The sequence below is a fragment of the Lethenteron reissneri genome, unplaced genomic scaffold (genome assembly GCF_015708825.2).
Source record: "Lethenteron reissneri isolate LAM-NWPU_2019-01 unplaced genomic scaffold, ASM1570882v1 scaffold_1639, whole genome shotgun sequence".
Taxonomy (NCBI): Eukaryota; Metazoa; Chordata; class Hyperoartia; order Petromyzontiformes; family Petromyzontidae; genus Lethenteron; species Lethenteron reissneri.
This window is the reverse complement of record NW_026891376.1, coordinates 3,217,149-3,224,973: the sequence shown is the minus strand read 5'-3', so window position 1 is coordinate 3,224,973 and position 7,825 is coordinate 3,217,149. Positions and strand designations below refer to the sequence as shown.

The 7,825-nt window shown below is 46.9% G+C and overlaps 1 protein-coding gene across 1 annotated transcript in view; it reads right to left on the bottom strand.

The window, feature by feature from the left end:
* Positions 1 to 7,825, bottom strand: part of LOC133338956 (RNA-binding protein 25-like) — a 66,073-nt gene that overhangs the window by 45,957 nt on the left and 12,291 nt on the right. The gene's annotated exons all lie outside the window — the stretch shown is intronic.

Below are 7,825 nucleotides of genomic sequence, written 5' to 3'. Positions count from 1 at the left end.
AGTGGGTGAGTGACTGAGTGAGTAACTGAGTGACTGAGTGGGTGACTGAGTGAGTGACTGAGTGAGTGAGTACTGAGTGAGTGACTGAGTGAGTGACTGAGTGGGTGAGTGGGTGAGTGACTGAGTGAGTAACTGAGTGACTGAGTGGGTGACTGAGTGAGTTGCTGAGTGAGTGAGTGAGTAACTGAGTGAGTGAGTAACTGAGTGACTGAGTGAGTGGGTGAGTGACTGAGTGACTGAGTAACTGAGTGAGTGACTGAGTGAATGAGTGACTGAGTGAGTGAGTGACTGAGTGAGTGAGTGAGTGACTGAGTGAGTGAGTGAGTGACTGAGTGACTGAGTGAGTGACTGAGTGAGTGACTGAGTGAGTGAGTGGGTGAGTGACTGAGTGAGTGAGTGACTGAGTGGGTGAGTGAGTGAGTGGGTGAGTGTGAGTGAGTGAGTGAGTGAGTGAGTGAGTGACTGAGTGGGTGTGAGTGAGTGACTGAGATGAGTGACTGAGTGAGTAAGTGACTGTGTAAGTGACTGAGTGACTGAGTGAGTGAGTAACTGAGTGACTGAGTGAGTGAGTGACTGAGTGAGTAACTGAGTGAGTGAGTGAGTGAGTGAGTGAGTGACTGAGTGAGTGAGTGACTGAGTGAGTGACTGAGTGACTGACTGAGTGAGTGACTGAGTGAGTGGGTGAGTGACTGAGTGAGTGAGTGAGTAGCTGAGTGAGTGAGTGACTGAGTGAGTAAGTGACTGAGTGAGTGACTGAGTGAGTGACTGAGTGAGTGAGTGACTGAGTGACTGAGTGACTGAGTGAGTGACTAAGTGAGTGACTGAGTGAGTGACTGAGTGAGTAACTGAGTGAGTGACTGAGTGAGTAACTGAGTGAGTGAGTGACTGAGTGAGTGACTGAGTGAATGAGTGAGTGACTGAGTGAGTGGGTGAGTGACTGAGTGAGTAACTGAGTGGGTGACTGAGTGAGTGAGTGACTGAGTGACTGAGTGACTGAGTGAGTTACTGAGTAACTGAGTGAGTGACTGAGTGAGTGAGTGTATGAGTGAGTGAGTGACTGAGTGAGTGACTGAGTAACTGAGTGAGTGACTGAGTGAGTAGCTGAGTGAGTGAGTGAGTGACTGACTGAGTGACTGAGTGAGTAGCTGAGTGAGTGAGTGAGTGACTGACTGAGTGAGTAACTGAGTGGGTGAGTGACTGAGTGGATGAGTGGCTGAGTGAGTGAGTGACTGAGTGAGTAACTAAGTGGGTGGGTGAGTGAGTGAGTGACTGAGTGAGTGAGTGACTGAGTGAGTGAGTGACTGAGTAACTGAGTGAGTGAGTGACTGAGTGAGTGACTGAGTGAGTGAGTGAGTGACTGAGTGAGTAACTGAGTGAGTGACTGAGTGACTGAGTGAGTGACTGAGGGAGTGAGTGAGTGACTGAGTGAGTGAGTGAGTGAGTGACTGAGTGAGTGGGTGAGTGACTGAGTGAGTAACTGAGTGGGTGACTGAGTGACTGAGTAACTGAGTGAGTGACTGAGTGAATGAGTGACTGAGTGAGTGACTGAGTGAGTGAGTGAGTGACTGAGTGAGTGAGTGAGTGAGTGACTGAGTGACTGAGTGAGTGACTGAGTGAGTGAGTGGGTGAGTGACTGAGTGAGTGAGTGACTGAGTGGGTGAGTGAGTGAGTGGGTGAGTGAGTGAGTGAGTGAGTGAGTGACTGAGTGGGTGAGTGAGTGAGTGACTGAGTGAGTGACTGAGTGAGTGAGTGACTGTGTAAGTGACTGAGTGACTGAGTGAGTGAGTAACTGAGTGACTGAGTGAGTGAGTGACTGAGTGAGTAACTGAGTGAGTGAGTGAGTGAGTGAGTGAGTGACTGAGTGAGTGAGTGACTGAGTGAGTGACTGAGTGACTGACTGAGTGAGTGACTGAGTGAGTGGGTGAGTGACTGAGTGAGTGAGTGAGTGAGTAGCTGAGTGAGTGAGTGACTGAGTGAGTAAGTGACTGAGTGAGTGACTGAGTGAGTGACTGAGTGAGTGAGTGACTGAGTGACTGAGTGAGTGACTAAGTGAGTGACTGAGTGAGTGACTGAGTGAGTAACTGAGTGAGTGACTGAGTGAGTAACTGAGTGAGTGAGTGACTGAGTGAGTGACTGAGTGAATGAGTGAGTGACTGAGTGAGTGGGTGAGTGACTGAGTGAGTAACTGAGTGGGTGACTGAGTGAGTGAGTGACTGAGTGACTGAGTGACTGAGTGAGTTACTGAGTAACTGAGTGAGTGACTGAGTGAGTGAGTGTATGAGTGAGTGAGTGACTGAGTGAGTGACTGAGTAACTGAGTGAGTGACTGAGTGAGTAGCTGAGTGAGTGAGTGAGTGACTGACTGAGTGACTGAGTGAGTAGCTGAGTGAGTGAGTGAGTGACTGACTGAGTGAGTAACTGAGTGGGTGAGTGACTGAGTGGATGAGTGGCTGAGTGAGTGAGTGACTGAGTGAGTAACTAAGTGGGTGGGTGAGTGAGTGAGTGACTGAGTGAGTGAGTGACTGAGTGAGTGAGTGACTGAGTAACTGAGTGAGTGAGTGACTGAGTGAGTGACTGAGTGAGTGAGTGACTGAGTGAGTAACTGAGTGAGTGACTGAGTGACTGAGTGAGTGACTGAGGGAGTGAGTGAGTGACTGAGTGAGTGAGTGAGTGAGTGACTGAGTGAGTGGGTGAGTGACTGAGTGAGTAGCTGAGTGGGTGACTGAGTGACTGAGTGACTGAGTGACTGAGTGAGTTACTGAGTAACTGAGTGAGTGACTGAGTGAGTGAGTGTATGAGTGAGTGAGTGACTGAGTGAGTGACTGAGTAACTGAGTGAGTGACTGAGTGAGTAGCTGAGTGAGTGAGTGAGTGACTGACTGAGTGACTGAGTGAGTAGCTGAGTGAGTGAGTGAGTGACTGACTGAGTGAGTAACTGAGTGAGTAACTGAGTGGCTGAGTGAGTAGCTGAGTGAGTGAGTGACTGAGTGAGTAACTGAGTGGGTGAGTGACTGAGTGGGTGAGTGGCTGAGTGAGTGAGTGACTGAGTGAGTAACTGAGTGGGTGGGTGAGTGAGTGAGTGACTGAGTGAGTGAGTGACTGAGTGAGTGAGTGACTGAGTAACTGAGTGAGTGAGTGACTGAGTGAGTGACTGAGTGAGTGAGTGAGTGACTGAGTGAGTAACTGAGTGAGTGACTGAGTGACTGAGTGAGTGACTGAGTGACTGAGTGAGTGACTGAGGGAGTGAGTGAGTGACTGCGTGAGTGAGTGAGTGAGTGACTGAGTGAGTGACTGAGTAATTGAGTGAGTGAGTGAGTGACTGCGTGACTGAGTGAGTAACTGAGTGAGTGAGTGACGGAGTGAGTAACTGAGTGAGTGATTGAGTGAGTGAGTGAGTAATTGAGTGAGTGAGTGACTGAGTGAGTGAGTGAGTGACTGAGTGAGTAGCTGAGTGAGTGAGTAACTGAGTGAGTAACTGAGTGACTGAGTGAGTGAGTAACTGAGTGAGTAACTGAGTGAGTGAGTAACTGAGTGACTGAGTGAGTAGCTGAGTGGGTGAGTATCTGAGTGACTGAGTGAGTGAGTAACTGAGTGAGTAACTGAGTGAGTAACTGAGTTAGTAGCTGAGTGAGTAACTGAGTGAGTGAGTGACTGAGTGAGTAGCTGAGTGACTGAGTGATTGAGTGAGTAGCTGAGTGAGTGAGTGACTGAGTGACTGACTGAGTGAGTGAGTAGCTGAGTGAGTAATTGAGTGAGTAACTGAGTGAGTAACTGAGTGAGTGACTGAGTGACTGAGTGACTGAGTGACTGACTAAGTGACTGAGTGAGTAACTGAGTGACTGAGTGAGTAACTGAGTGACTGAATGACTGAGTGAGTAGCTGAGTGAGTAACTGAGTGAGTGAGTAACTGAGTGAGTAACTGAGTGAGTGACTGAGTGACTGAGTGAGTGAGTGACTGAGTGAGTGAGTGACTGAGTGAGTGACTGAGTGAGTGAGTGAGTGACTGAGTGAGTGACTGAGTGAGTGAGTGACTGAGTGAGTGACTGAGTGAGTGAGTGACTGAGTGAGTGGGTGAGTGACTGAGTGACTGACTGAGTGAGTGAGTGAGTGACTGAGTGACTGAGTGAGTAACTGAGTGACTGAGTGAGTAACTGAGTGACTGAATGACTGAGTGAGTAACTGAGTGACTGAATGACTGAGTGAGTAACTGAGTGACTGAGTGACTGAGTGAGTGACTGAGTGAGTAGCTGAGTGAGTGAGTAGCTGAGTGAGTAACTGAGTGACTGAGTGAGTAGCTGAGTGAGTGAGTAACTGAGTAACTAAGTGACTGAGTGAGTGACTGAGTGATTGAGTAACTGAGTGAGTAACTGAGTGAGTAACTGAGTAACTAAGTGACTGAGTGAGTAACTGAGTGAGTGACTGAGTAACTGAGTGACTGAGTGAGTAACTGAGTGAGTGACTGAGTAACTGAGTGACTGAGTGAGTAACTGAGTGAGTGACTGAGTAACTGAGTGACTGAGTGAGTATCTGAGTGAGTGACTGAGTGAGTGACTGAGTGAGTGAGTGACTGAGTGAGTGAGTGACTGAGTGAGTGACTGAGTGAGTGAGTGACTGAGTGAGTGACTGAGTGAGTGAGTGACTGAGTGAGTGAGTGACTGAGTGAGTGGGATTGACCCCCCTGCCCAGACCCCCCACGTGCAGCAGGAGGAAGGGCAGGCGGGCAGGGCGGGCAGTGAGTGACTGAGTGAGTGAGTGACTGAGTGAGTGACTGAGTGAGTGAGTGACTGAGTGAGTGGGTGAGTGACTGAGTGACTGACTGAGTGAGTGAGTGACTGAGTGACTGAGTGAGTGGGTGAGTGACTGAGTGACTGACTGAGTGAGTGAGTGACTGAGTGGCTGAGTGAGTAGCTGAGTGAGTGAGTAACTGAGTGAGTAAACTGAGTGAGCGGGGGGCAGGGGGGAGGGGCCGGGTGACATCCTCCGTGAGTCAGATCGTGGTGGGTAGTGAACTGGAGGATGCTGAATTCTAGATTTGAATTCTTTCGCGAGTGCAAGGATTCATAACCCTTATTTTTTTTTTCGGTAAAGTCACGTGGGGTGTAAAAAAAATGAAATTAAAATTAATAAAATAATAATAAAAATCGCGGACAGGTGGGAAAAGCTGTCTCGGGTGTGGACCAATCAACTTCAAGGACGGTGCATATCATTATCATCATCATCAGAGTTGTTTCTTTTTGTTTGTATTATGACTGCAGGTATTGTGGTTATTGCAAACATGACTCCTCGTAAAAAAGGTGTCAGTTTTGTTGCCAGATAAAAGGGTAAAAAACCAATTATCATATTTTGCTACTGGCAAATGAGGTTCCAATGGTGTAAATGCTTCACCCCGAGCTCTCATACTCTGATGGTGCGTTGTCTTTGAGTTGTGCGCCTTTTGGCGTCATCTGTCCCAGAAAGTTGATTGGTCCACACCCGATCAACTTCAAGGACAGTGCACATACATTATCAGAGTTGTGTGTTTTGTTTGCATTACAACTGCAGGTATTGTGGTCTATGTAAACATGACTCCTTGTAAAAAGGTGTCAGTTTTGTTGCCAGATAGAAGGGTTAAAAAACAATTATCAACCCAATTAGTCTCTATGGTCAAGGACATGGTACTATCTCCTGATGATATCCTCGTCAGCTTTGATGTAGCATCTCTGTTTACCAAAGTCCCAGTTACCTGACACCCAAACAATAATTGAGGACTTGGTCCAACATGGATTGAATTCGGACGTACCTGCGCTGGTTAGGCATTGCCTCACCAACACTAATTTGACCTGGAATGGCACCTTCTACAAACAGAATGAGGGTACCCCTATGGGCTCCCCCTTGTCACCAGTGATAGCCAACACCTTCATTAATAAGTATAACCCGTAAAAACAAAGTTTTTCACTATAAATCCTTTATATGCGTGGCGGCTAGAGTCCTCTCGTCCTCTGGCTTGAGATGGCTGCCACCTATGGGTCAGATGATTGCATTGCACCATTAAGCAATTGGTAATTAAATATAATATTTTTGTCCTAAAAAGTGGAAAATTTTGGGAAAAATTTTTTCACGAACATTAATTGTCACGCACAACGAGTCTGTGTGCAAAATGTCAGCTCGATTGGATCACGGGAAGTGGGTTCAAAAACGACCGAAAGATTTGCACGGTCCTAAGCAAGCAAGCAAGCGAACTTAATATAAAGGATTTAAAAAGACGGAAGCTTGTATTGCCTCCGAAACGTCGTGATTTTTTATTTAATTATTATTTTACTTTTATTAATTTAAATTTTTTTAAATCCTTTATATTAAGTTCGCTTGCTTGCGTGCTTGCGTGCGTGCTTGCTTGCTTACAACCGTGCAAATCTTTCGGTCGTTTTTTAACCCACTTCCCGTGATCCAATCGAGCTGATATTTTGCACACAGACTCGTTGTGCGAGACAATTAATGTTCGTGAACAAAAAATCCAAAATGTTACACTGTTTAGGGAAAACAAATTAAATATTTAATTACCAATTGTTTAATACTGGCAGACAATCATCTGACCCATAGGTGGCAGCCATCTCAAGCCAGAGGACGAGAGGACTCTAGCCGCCACGCATATTAAGGATTTAGAGTGAAACACTTTGTTTTTACGGGTTATACTTATTACCTACGTGACTTTACCGAAAAAACCTAAGATTACGTAACATAACCCACAAATCACGACCTTTTGTCGTGATTAATCTTCGCTGTTTACATCATCTCCATTTTTACTAAAGGCTAATTTGCGAGTGTGTCTGTGTCTGTTCAAAATGTGTCGCGTACTTACCGACATGCAACAAACTTGACACTTCACGTGGTAGCCACAAGGTGCACTTGGCCTGGCACAAGCGTCGTGGTGACGTCACCGCCACTTAGTGGCGAATGGCGGTTGTTGTTGTTGTGGTTAATGCAGAGGGCTGGATTCCTTGCGGGAGGAATCATTTGTAAAAAAACATTAACCCGTAAAAACAAACTTTTTCACTCTAAATCCTTTATATGCGTGGCGGCTAGAGTCCTCTCGTCCTTTGGCTTGAGATGGCTGCCACCTATGGGTCAGATGATTGTCTGCAGTATTAAGCAATTGGTAATTAAATATTTAATTTGTTTTCCCTAAACAGTGTGCAATTTTGGAAAAAAATTTGCACGAACATTAATTGTCACGCACAACGAGTCTGTGTAGCAAAACGTCAGCTCGATTGGATCACGGGAAGTGGGTTAAAAAACGAGCGAAAGATTTGCACGGTCGTAAGCAAGCAAGCAAGCGAACTTAATATAAAGGATTTAAAAATGCTAAATTATGAATATGTGTTCAAACTGTTTCGCGTACTTCCCGACATGCAACAAACTTGAAATTTGCCACGCGGGTACTTTCCAGACGGTACACCATGCACAAATTATAAAAATACACTTTCGTGTTTTTTTTCGGGGGGTAGGAGCTGAATAACGCATCGATTTTTTGCACGGCAAATGAGCTGTGACGTCACGTCTGTCACGTGACCCGCGCACGTGGTACGCGTCACGTGGTCTAGTGCAAGCGGGTAGCGCTACGCCGCGCTACGAACCGGTCCTGGGCCCTCCCCTAGGTCGGCTCGGCCTCAAAACGAGTAACTGCTGCGGTGTGTGAACATCGCTAGCACTGGGGAGACAAAGTCGGCCGTGGATCCAAGAGGGAGCTGGTAGGAACGTCGGGTTGCTCGGTCAATGGCCTGCAGGGTCAACAACGGCCAGGGCGACGTGGTGTATTCCGCAAATCTGGGCGACTGTGAGGGCGGCACAAGC